Genomic DNA, 12,623 nt, shown 5'->3' on the forward strand with positions numbered 1-12,623 from the left:
CTGTTTTCTCCTCCACAGATGCTGCCAGACCTACTGAGCTTTTCCAGCAACTTTGTTTTTGACATCTTTATTGGTGTCGCCCCTTCACTGCAGCTCAGCGCCCCAAAACAAGCTCCTGTTAGCATCAATACAGCGTGCAGCTGAAGGAACACAGCAGGCCAGGCAGCGCCAGAGGAGCAGGAAAATGGTTTACTCCATTCTGCGAAGCCTCTTCCAAGGATACCAAACTTTAAGAAGTTGTCCTCCTCCGCGAAACGTTGACTTTTCTGCTCCTTTGATGCTGCCTGACTTGTCGTGTTCCTCCAGCTGCACACTGCATTGACTCCGACAGGGAAGTGACGACCTCGTAGTATGATCGCTGGACTGCTAATCCAGAGACCCAGATAATGTTCTGGGAACCTGTGTTTGAATCCTGCCACGGCATATGGTGGAATTTGAATTCAATAATTATCTGGAATTAAGAATCTACTGATGACCATGAATCCATTGTCGATTGTGGGGAAAAACCTACCTCATTCACTAATGTCCTTTCAGGAATGAAACAGCCATCCTTACATGTGACTCCAGACTCACAGCAATGTGGTTGACTCGTAACTGCCTTCTCTGGCAATTAGACATGGGTGATAAATGTTGGCCTCGCCAGCGTCGCCCTCATTTTGTGAACGAATAAAGGACCTGCAGTTCTTGCTATCTCCTGTGAACAGCAGCCCTTTTTGTACTTTTCTGCAAAACATGTACTGAATAACATCAGGTTATCACAGCTCCGCTTTCTCCACTTTGAAATCCATTTTCCCTGGCATTATAGTATAAAAGGGCAAAACTGACCAAGTTCTGACGAACCTTCAGTGGATCTGAAACGTTAACGCTGAATCTCTCCACAGATGCTGCCAGGCCTGCTGGGTTTCTCTATCAATTCCTGTTTTTGTTTCAGATTTCCAGCATCCGCAGTTCTTTGTTTCATGTCAGCTTGAATATCGTTTGGGACACAGTAAGTTACCTCACAGCCCCTTTCCTTCTCCTCATAGGGGAGGCGATGCAATCCATACAATCGATTGTCGGAAGAACTCATCCGGTTCACTAATGTCCTTTAGGGAAGGAAACTGCCACCCTTATCTGGTATGGCCTACATGTGACTCCAGACCCACAGCAATGTGGTTGATTGAATAAATGCTGCCTAGCCAGCGACGCCAGTTAATGAATAAAAGTACAATGTGTCAGCAAAGCTGTCATCACTAAAAGCTAGGAGGGAAGAACTTCCACTCGATAGTTCAAACCAGGGCCGTGGTTCCAAAAGCGCCAAATCTGAACCACTAGACAACCAGAGAACGCGCCTGAGGTGCTTGTATCATTTCTCAACGACATTCTTTTTGCCTTTCCATTTTTGCTCCTTTTGGTGACAGGTCAGTTTCTCCCTGTCTTCGAGTTTTTATAGCGTGGAAAAAGACTATCTGGTCCATCGTGTCGGTGCGTGTCATCAGGCATCTATCTATTCTACTCTCACTTTCCAGCATTTGGCCCACCGTGTTGTGTGTTCTGACGTATCAAGGGCAAATATCAATGAGATTAACCCTGTAATCTACGAACGGGACTGAGGTTTCGTGACAGTAAAACTGTGTTACAGCCCACTTATGGAACTCATCCTCATGTTTCACCACAGAGGGAGATACACAGACACATCCCCGAGGGTGACAAAGGCCTCAGGATTACACCCGCTCCAGGTGCTTCACGTTCACTCTCCGTCCCCACACATGTTTCCCCGACAAAAGGCAGCTTTACATGGAACACAAGCAAGTTCTCCAGGCAATGAGAACTGTTGTTGTGAGCCCGGAAATAAAACGGACAGTGAGCTGAAAGGTTCCCAAACGCTGCTCGTGTACAACTTCCCGTATTGAATCGCTTCAGTTCCTCGGAATCTGACAACAAGAACACCTGCCATACATTCCCGCTTTGGAAGAGTGAGTCCACCTGCAAGCGTTGAAAAGCTGTCAGCTGTGCTCGAGCCAGGCAGGACTCGAACCTGCAATCTTCTGATCCGAAGTCAGACGCGTTATCCATTACGCCACTGGGCCACAGTCTGCCTGGTGTTTCTTGTCGAGATGTGATGTTAACAGGGACCAAGGTGGAAATGTGATTCACAAGGTGACCACCAGCAAAGGTAATCTCTGTCACTGCTTCACTTCAATGGACCCCACTTTGGGAAGCAGTAAATTTCACTTGCAAAAGAAACAATTTTTTCCTCAGATGCCTGCTTCACCCGTTTCTCCGCTGAGACTTGCCATCGTTTTATTCACTTACTGCGCTAGTTTATGAACCAATCCAGCGAAAGGTAATTTCAGACTATTACTAACCCTAAACCTTCGTCAGGTGAAGTGGATGCATGTGGTATATTCGCAACAAACACCCTTTGCGATCATAGATTAAAATCGATTTCATAAAGAACCACCCCCATGCTCTCCCGAACATTAAAAAAAACGTCAGAGGCAACAGCGGCTCTTGCAGAATTCAAGCCTGCAACTTCTCGCATCCCTAACAACCACTTGATGTAAGAATCAGACCACAAGACCAATGACGCAGTCTGCTGACGGCGCACTTAACAATAAATCAGGTACCACTCAGGCAGTGATAGTGTCCATACCCTGGATGTGGGAGACAGAGTTCAAGTTCTATCTGCTCCAGAGGTATGCAATAACATATCGGAACATGTTGCTTAAAAAAAATTCGATTCCCCGTTGCTTCAATGAACGCGGCAATGAACATCTTCTTCTCGTTCTGTCTCCCTGTCCCTTGGACTGAGCTATTTGTCCCTTCCCCTGGGACAGAGCTCTCTCCATCGGCAGATGCATTAAACCATTTCCCTCCACGGGCAGGCAGTGCTGGGGGATGGTATACGCTTTGTCGCGGTCGCTCAAACACTGGAAGAAGGAAGGAGCAGAAGGGGTGGAATCACATGGTGCAGCAAATTGTAAACGGCGATTTGGAACTTTCATCAAATGACATTTCTCAGAGGCAGACAGAAAGATGGAGAGCTGCTGGGAAAGATAGAAGTCGAAACTAGAGATTAGTCCCTTCAACAACTTAAAATGCGATCTTTCTGTGCAGCCTGTTTGATGTTCAGAATTTGTCTGTACACAGGCCGTGCGTTCGTTTGTGGCCTCCAGAGCAGGAGTTAATGTCTGACACCAACAGTCCCGCGTTAAGTGAATCTGAGTGAAACACTCACTCACTGAGACACATCCCCAACGGCCCTGAGTTGCGGGGCTGCAGACAGTACAACGCGGAAGGGAGGGTTAATAATGAGCCATTGTTTCTCCCTCACCCGCTCTGTCACAGAGACAGGGAGAGTGACGTCATGAACCCGTGGCGTCATTCCTGAGGAGAAAGAAGCCGTTCAGCCCATCGAGTGCACGGCAACTCTCTGTCGCTTGTATCTCTGAGATTTTTCACAATCGGTGATGTCTGGCCCTAATAGTGGTGTCTGTGCCGTGATGCTGTCTCCGACATGCTGATCCTCTTATCATTCACACCTGGAATAGCGTGGGGAAGTACTACAGGGCATGGAAAAAAGTGCAAGTAGTGTGTTTCATCTTCCCCAGTTTATTCCCATCTCAGAGAAAAGGTTTTACAATTCAGTTCAGAGGAGACCGACAGAGAACAGCAGAAGACCTTTCAGACCTTCACAAGCGTGTAACCTCACCTGTCTAAACTTGGCCCGTGTATCAATATGAGATATTTAATTTCACATACATGAAGCTATGGGAAGCGGAAAATTGATCAAAGCACAGAACAAAACACGACGCACCTGGTGCAAATAGGAGAGGATGGTTTATGATGCTTCTACCTCAGGGTTATTGGCCCAGCATGCTCCCATTGCACCACTTTGCTATCAGTCACTGAGGTCTTGTTTAGACAAGGATTCAGCTTTTCATCTGGTGTGTGGAATGTACCTTCAAGAATGATGTCAAGAGATCTTCACTGTTGCTGTGTATTATTCTGTCGCACAAACGTGTCGTGGCTGTGTAAACATAACCGTTGTCTAAGTTCCCACGTTCTGATGGTCGAAATCTGATTCCATTCAGAATCACAACATTTGTCACAATGCAAACGGAGGCCCTGCAACCAGCCTTAGCTGTGTCGGCTCTCCACAATGAGTAAATGAGTATCTCTTTTGCCTTCTCCCTGTAACTCTGCATATTGTTACTTTTAACAATAACCATCGAATTCCGTTTTGTGGTGAATGAATCTGCCTATGTCGCAGTCAGACAGTCATTTGCAGACCCTCATCACTTCTTGTGTGAAAACACTCTTCCTCATGTCACTCTTACATGTTTTCCTCATGACTTTAAACCTCTGCCTAATCGTTCTCGATCCTTTCAGGCATGTGAGCATTTTCACCCTCTTATTTCCTCTGCTCATACCCCTCATGACCTGGGAAGCTTCAACCAAACCAGTTTTCCGTTCTCCAAGGAGAACTGTCTCAACTTTCCAGTCTCTCTTTATTGCTGACTTTGCTCATGCACGTCACCATTCACGTGAACCTGTTCAGCGCTGTCTCGAATCGCTTCCCGTCCCACGAATATAATTGAGCAATAATGCAGCTGCAGGATTCACTCTGATGAATGGTCCAGGCCCGAAGCATCAACTCTCCTCCTCGTCTGATGCTGCCTGACCCACTGCGTTCCTCCAGCTCCGCACTGTGGCGATTCTGACTCCAGCATTTGCAGTTCTTGCTATCTGCGGATTCATTCAGAGTAGAACTGCGTGGCGAATATTTCACTTTGAACAAATCTTTCTCTTTGCTGTCTTCGCTGCAGTCGTAGCTCTGCCCCATTCCGACGACTGGCTTCATTGAAGGACGTTGTTTTTTTGCGAAAATGACAGTGAAACGAAACAGGGCTTGTCCCGGATGTGACCGCGGGACTTCACATATGTCAGTAACGTGCAGGACCCTCAGCGAGAATCATACCCCTAGACCAACAAGCCTAGACCCGCTGCTCCCACTCAGAGTGCGGTACATTTCACATTGTTCCGGGAATTCGAAGCAGCAAAAAAGTTTCAAGAATATTTTCTTCTCAATCTGTCTTCCTGCTCCCGGGATTGTTCTGTTTGCCCCTTCTCCTGGCAGCGGGTTCTCTCTATTGACAGATTATTATACCATTTTCTTCTAGTTGGATTACAAAAAGTTTCAAAAGATTCACGTAGCTGGAGATTGGATTTCTGTTTTGTTTCCCTTCCATGTTTCCACCTACCATACTCGCGATGCAATTCTCAAGCTTCATCATGCCCAGGGAGGAGGGAATTTAGATTTGTGGAGAGACTCCAAAGGGATTCTTCTGTTCAGTGCAAAGAAGATTAAATAGAGATTTCATGGCGCTCGTGTTTGGATGAAGCAGACAGTGAGAAACTGTTTCCACAGATCAGGATCAGTAAACAGGGGGATGGGATTTTCGAACATTGAAGATACAGAGTTGCATTTATATCGGACTTTTCACCACCAGTGATGGTGTTTGTTGACTTTGGGCAGAGGTTGTTTAAATCTTGTTTCCTTCTTCCCCATGTGAGATATCTTCACTGCAAAGACTTTCAGGCAACTCAGAGTGACCTCGATCTCATCGAAATCAGACCTCGTTATTTTGAGCGTTTTGATCTGCTTCCGGCAACATCATGCGTCTGAAATAAATATCTTATATTGATATACGGGCCAAGTTTACACCGGTGCGGTGACACACTTGTGAAGGTCTGAATGGTCTTCTCCTATTCTCTGTTGGTCTGCAATGATCTGATTTGTTAAAGCTGTTCTCTGACATGGGAGAAGTAAATTGTTAAATTTGAAACACATCAGCTGCAGTGTGTTCCATGCGCAGGACGCCCTCTGGTAGTTATCCATGCTGTTTCAGACAGTGTCCTCCCGGTGAAATGAAAAGTCGTGAATGACGAGAGGATCATCATGTCAGAGAAAACGTCACGACACAGACACAGTTCACCATTATTGGGACATATATCACCGATTGTGAATAACCTCAGAGAAATACAAAGGACAGAGAGTCACCGGGGGCTCGATGGGCTGAACGGCTTCTTTCTGCGCGGGAATCATGCCATGGGTTTATAACGTCACTCTCTCTGACTCTGTGACGGGGAGATGCCGGTGAAAAGTGTCACTTCACCTGATGGAGGAGCAGCGCTCTGAAAGCGTGTGATATCACATAAACCTGTTGGATGATAACCTGGTGTCCTGTGACTTCTGACATTTTCCACTGTCACTGTGACAGAGTAGGCGAGTGAGGGAGAAACAATGGCGCATTTTTAACCCTCCGTTCCGCGTTGAACTGTCTGCAGTCCCGCAGCCCACGGCCGTTGGGGATGAAACTCACTGAATAAGTGTTTCACTCGGATTCCCTTAATCTGGGACTATTGGTGTCAGAAATTAACTCCTGCCGGGTAGCAGCAAAGAAACCGATGTCTGCGTTGTAATTGTTTTTTTTCTGCAAGATTGCTGTGTGAAGTCGAATCCTGAAATCAAACAGACTGCACAGAAAGATCCCATATTAAGTTTCTAAACGGAATAGTCTCCAATTTAGACTTCTATCTTTTCTAGCAGCTTTGCATCATTCCCTCTGTCTCTGATTAATGCCATTTGATGAAAGTTCCCAATCGTCGTTAATAATTTCCTGACATCTGATTCTGCCTCTTCTGCTTCTTCGCCCCTCCAGCGTCTAAGAAGGAGCTGCAAAACCTATGTCATCCTCAAGCACTGCCTGCCCGTGGAGGGAAATGTTCTAATCTATGTGCCATTGAAGAGAGCCCGGTCCTGGGGGAAAGGAGCAAATAGCAGCAGCCCAGGAGCAGGGAGACATAATGGGAAGAAACTGTTCGTTGTTGCTTTCACTGCCTGAATTGGGATTTTTTAAAAATATAATCAGCCTGTTCAAAGATGTTATTACACAGCTCTTGAGCAGATGGAACTTGAACCCAGTCTCCGACATCCGAGTTTGGGAAAATATCACTGTATGAGTGTCACCTAGATTACAAGTGAAAGCGGCAACTGACTGCAATTGCCTTGTTGGTCGAGAGATATGATTCTCCCTGTGGGTAGTTGAGGCGACTGTGTAAGGTTTCGCGTTCCAATCTCGCATAAGCCCTTTTTATCTGCAGCAATGTTCTCTATTTGCTGTTTTGCTTCTTTTCACAAAAGTCTTCGAGAGCTTGTGAGCATGGTTCATTGTGAAATCGAAGTCTGCCTGAGATCCCAAAGCGTCTTTGTAGTGCATGACAATCACAGGCACTTTCGTGTCTGACCTCAAGTAAGCAACTCTGAGGAATCTATATTTCTATTAATGATATTCATGACGCTTTTCTTGGCAAAATGGGAGAAATATTGTGTTTTGGTGGCTGAATTAACCGAACAATATCTGGATAGAGGAATCCCGTCAGTTGTTTCTTCCCTCTCATATCCTTCCTCTCTCGTTGCACCTGAAAGAGAGTCGAGAATAAGTCTGGATCCGCCCTGGAGTCGATGCGAGGATGGAGGTTGTTGGCGACGGCGTAGATTGATCAAAGTCTTGTTTTTGATTGATCTCCAATTTCCTGTCACTTTTTACACGAGAACAATGTTTCGGGATGTGGTGTGCCCATTGTTTTGGAGAGACTGCTCAGTTCCCTTCGTATGCAAAGTAAAATACCGACTGTTCATCATGGGCTCTGAGAGATAGGATTTATGATCACTTGGAAAGGCACAGTTTGATTCGTGATAGTCAGCATGGACTTGTGAGGGTTAGATCATGCTTCACAAACCTTATTGAATTCTTTGAAGAGGTGACCAAACGCGTGGATGAAGGTCGAGCAGTGGACGTGGTATACATGGATTTAAGTAAGGCGTTTGATAAGATTCCCCACGGGAGGCTCATGCAGAAGGTAAGGAGGCATGGGATAGGGGGAAATGTGGCAGATTGGATTCAGATTTGGGTGGTAGTGGACAGAAAATGTTCAACATGGTGCTCAGTTACGAGTGGTTTACCGCAAGGATCTGTTCTGGGTCCTCTTCTATTTGTGATTTTTGTAACGGATTTGGATGAAAGAATGGAAGGGTGCAACTTTTCCAACTTTTGCAACATCACGTGAATATAATCCTGCATCGTGTCCACTGTCCCGATATAATCGTCTGTGTCCTTTCTAATTTCTGCATTGTTGGTCAAGACTGATGACAAAGATTATACACAATGATCCAATTGAGGCTGAACTACAGACGTTACAGTTGTACAGTGATCTTTTCGCTTAACTAATGTGATTTTTTCCATTAATAAATTCAACTCACCCAAATTATTGTCTCACCACATCATGGTCATCGTCTCTGTAGGGACCAAAACCTCTTGACTCATCACCTTTGGTACTTTCATGGAATGTGGGAACGGCTTGTTAGGTCAACATCCCTAAATCCCCGTAACCCGAAAGACTCAGCCATTTCCAAGGTAAGTGATCTTCAACCACCTCTCTGTGGGGCTGTAGTCACTTCCAGTGCAGACTGGGTCAGGACAGTAAATTCCTTCACCAAAGGTCAAACTGAATCTGAAATCTACATTTAAGAAAAAAGCATTCCTACTTATTGTGTATTGTCTTTCTGTGTTGATGCCCCGTTTGAGCATCACTTCGTGCTTCCCCGTATTGAATGCTACCAAATGATTACTTTGTGAATGAAAGTATTTTCCTCACCTCTCGATATTCTAAACTCTATAGACCATTGACTGATGTTATTTGTATGCTCCCAGAGGACAGTCCTCACACCCCTTGGATGAATCCAGTGAACATTTCCTGACGCGACTTCTAAGGCAAGTATTCCCTTCTCCCGGCTAGGAAATCATTACCGCACTGACCTGCATTTGTGTTCTCATTAAACCAAGCCAGTTGCAGGAAGACTTTTACATTCAGCTTTTGCAATCTGATTCCTGTAAATGTTGACCCAACCCTTCATTGTCGTTTGTCTCCGGATGGTAACATTTCCTGAATCGTTTAGAATGACATCCAAATTTGTCTGAACACCATTCGCTGTTCTATCTTCATCATCCTGTTATGTATTTTAACATCACGTAGTTTGTCAGTGTGTCTTACTTTTCCAACGTTTTCAAACAATCTCAATCATAGTAACAAAACCGATAGAATGTGTTGGTTTAGTCAATTCGTAAACGCCACAGAACCAGGTGGGAGTGCGTTGGTCTCGTAAATCGAAGGTCATGGTTGGATCTCTACGTGTGTCTCGTAGCCTGTTGGCTGTTAATTCCAGGGAAAGTTTTCCTGGAGCATCAGAAGCTGAAGAACGACCTTATAATAGTTTGTAAAATCATGAGGGATATGGGTAGGGTGAATAGTCAATGTCATTTTCCCAGAATGGGCCCGAGCGCAAAACAAGAGGGCATATATTTAAGATGAGAGGGGAATAAATTAAAAGAGTTCTGAGGGGCATTTTTTGAACACTGAACGTGGTGCGTGTATGGAGTGAACTGCCAGAGGAAGTGGTGGAGGCTCGTAAAAATTACAACATTTCAAAGGCACCTGAATGCGTGTTTGAATCAGTTGGGCTAAGAGGAATGAGAGCCTCCCACAGGCGAAGTGTTCGTTCACTTTTGCCAAAAATGACCATTCTCTGTGACACCTTCCCAGGTTCTCAGTGAGGATTTCGGATTCAGGAAGATTCCTCACAAACCGTGTTTGGCCTCGAGCGAATCCCCAAACACACAGATCTTAACGAGCAAAAGAAGCAAAACTGTCAAGGCGAACGCGTTTCCACACACACCGAAGCACGAATGCTTTCTGTGAAACACCTCCAGTTCCCTGGGTTACGAACTACTCACACAACTGGCATCGGGGCAATTCCAAACTGCTCCTTCGAATGCGCTGAAGGTTTAGTGCAACGCCACTTACTGGAAACTGCTCAAATCAGGAAATAAAAGAATAGAGTAAGAACGTCCCACGAAAAGTGAATGCAAGCAATCACAGTCTCGATTAGCTTAGGTTTCCCTTCTGATCAACAATGCGGGTGTGCCTGCACCGCAACGATTTCAGCGTATCAAGAAAGTGGCTCATCAGCTCCCTTCTTGAAGGAAGTGAAAGAAATTTCACATCTCAATTACCCTCCTTTTCACCAAAAAAAGGCAAATAACTGCAAGTAGGTTCAAGGCAGGATTTTGTTTCACAGCAGCAGCGAAATAACGATCTGCATTCACTTGCAGCGAAAGGGTGAGCAACGCAGCTTGCCTGGAACAGGGAGCAGCCGCGCAGCCTGCTTATTCCTGCTGGGGGAATTCCACATGTGTTAACGACTGCACTGTGGAAACATGCCGTGGACGCTGACCTGATGAATCGTTTGAGCTCTGCCACATCAAAGATTACATTGGGCAAAACCAAGATAACCCAAGTTACACCACTCCGGTGGGACTCGAAGCCACACTTCCTCAACAACAGAAGTTTCTAATCCAGCGCTGTATACCACTCAGCCACACTACCATGCAGCCGTATAGCGGCATTTTCCAATGTTGCTACTGCACACAACTAAAGCGAAGGCACAGGGAAATGCTTGGAGGAACGCGATTCTCCTCGTCCATTTTCTTCGCTGCTCGGCAATCCCCGGCTACAACATTAATTTCGCAACAGATGCCGATAGCCCTTCAATCAAAACAAATACCAACGGAAAGCTGAACGCATCTTGTGAGATTCGGTTGAGCAAAAAATGTAATGAGTCTGTGAGAAAGTATGCTCGGTTATACTTCGACAAAGAACACATGACTGCATCTGATTTCTGGAATTCAGATTTTCGCTTTGGCCGATGATTTCGTTCATTGCTCGAAACAGAACGACTTTCGCGTTTACACGGAACATGAAAAGCACTGGACTGCAGGGAAAATGCACCAAGCTGAGCAGGCCGTGTACTAGATGTTGCCGTTCAGCACGCTTAGAGTTACCATGCCAGTTTAGTAGACAAAGTGGCTCAAAAACATCCCTCCAACAGGTGAATTAGAATCCGAGAACAACAGATCACATTGAGAGGCTGTTCGAACCTCGGCGCAGGTACGAGGTGCTACTTGTCTTTCTCCTAAACCGTACATTTTCCTGCAGAACTTTCGAGGCCTGGACATGAGCAAATGTCAGGCGGCAGCCAGCTGATTTGGAAACCTGCGTGGGAAACGAAGAAAAGCGACTCACTAAATTTTACTCAATTCCACCGCACTTGCTCAGAGATGCACTAAAGGCACTTTGTAAACATATTGACAGAACGTAAAAGGCAATCAGAGATGTCAAAGCGGTGCTAACAGCATGTGATAGCTTTTTGTTCAGGAAGTGAAAAGTTCTCGCGCCTCAGTCACCTTCACGTCTCTTGCTGCTGACTGATTAAGATACAAGTTGTTTCACTTGAGCTGTATGCGGCAATCTTTCCTATCCATCCTTGTTTCGAGTTGCTTGCTCCTCTGTGACATAAAGAGAAAAGAATGGATACAATGTCAATTGGTAGCCTGTCTTGTCATTTCCTCAGTTTCAATTCCAACACGGTTTACACTTCAGAGCACACGTTAATGTTAATGACTCTACGAGAGCGCGAGTCAAGAGATTCGTCTGAGTCTGTAAATCCTTTCATTCCTCTTGTTGACTGAATGGGCCGCTACTGTGTCCGCTGTTCAGAAATGCAAACATGTTTCTCTATTCCAAAACCTGCCTGAGGTCTTCTGGTTTTGATTCACGCACTTTGAACGTGGCAGAGGCCAACGGAACTAGGGCTTTCAGTGATTACTTTGAGATGCATTTGACAGAGAGGAATGCGAGGTGCACTGCGACACCGGCAAATAAGGCTTCTCCTCGACTGCGAACCGGGAGGCTTTCGCACGTAAAGCAAATGTCATACTGCTCCGCTACAGAAAGAATGAGGCTACACCAAATGCACTCTCAAAAAGGATGACCATCTGTGCACATTCAGGACCAGGACGGAGAGAAATTTAACAAAGATTCATACCGCAATCAAATAGAATTATCCTTCTTTCCACAACAAAAGCATATATGGGCGACTTCATTCAAAGAAAGGTTTGCTGACAAGAACAGCAAATTAGGATGCTCTGTCCACTTCCATCCAGAAACATATCGCTGCAACAAAGGAGTGGCATTGTTTCTGCCCGGCCTCGAACTGGGGACTTTCCGCATGGAAACGAGGCGCGGATGCTCTGTGATATCCCACATGGTACATTGATTTGTAACAAAATGCTTGATGTGGTTACTTAGCACTGAAACACAGCTCATCTATACCAAGCTTCAGCATAACAGCGAGCCAACACAACAGGCTGGCAGCATAGGGATTCAAACCCACGCCTCCGAGGAGACCGGAGCATAAATCCAGCGCCTTAGACCGCTCGGCTACACTACCACACCAGTAGCACGTTCAAATATGACTCTTTCTGATGTTGCTACTCCAACACAACAACAGCGAAGGCACAGGGGAAGTCTTCAAGGATCCCTGTCTTGCTCGCCCATTTTCTTCGCTGCTCGGCAATTCCCAGCTACAATATTATTTTCCCACCAGATGCTGACAGCCCTTCAATCAAAGCGAAAATCAACAGAAAGCTGAACGCATTTTGTGAGACTCAGTTAGGTGA

The 12,623-nt window shown here is 45.6% G+C and overlaps 1 non-coding gene across 1 annotated transcript; it reads right to left on the bottom strand.

The window, feature by feature from the left end:
• Positions 1 to 1,996: 1,996 nt before the first annotated feature.
• On the bottom strand, positions 1,997 to 2,069 carry trnar-ucg. The gene has a single exon. It is a non-coding gene; the product is annotated as a tRNA-Arg (tRNA).
• Positions 2,070 to 12,623: the final 10,554 nt, after the last annotated feature.

Source organism: Rhincodon typus, unplaced genomic scaffold (genome assembly GCF_021869965.1).
Source record: "Rhincodon typus isolate 14 unplaced genomic scaffold, sRhiTyp1.1 hic_rhity00004600, whole genome shotgun sequence".
NCBI lineage: Eukaryota > Metazoa > Chordata > Chondrichthyes > Orectolobiformes > Rhincodontidae > Rhincodon > Rhincodon typus.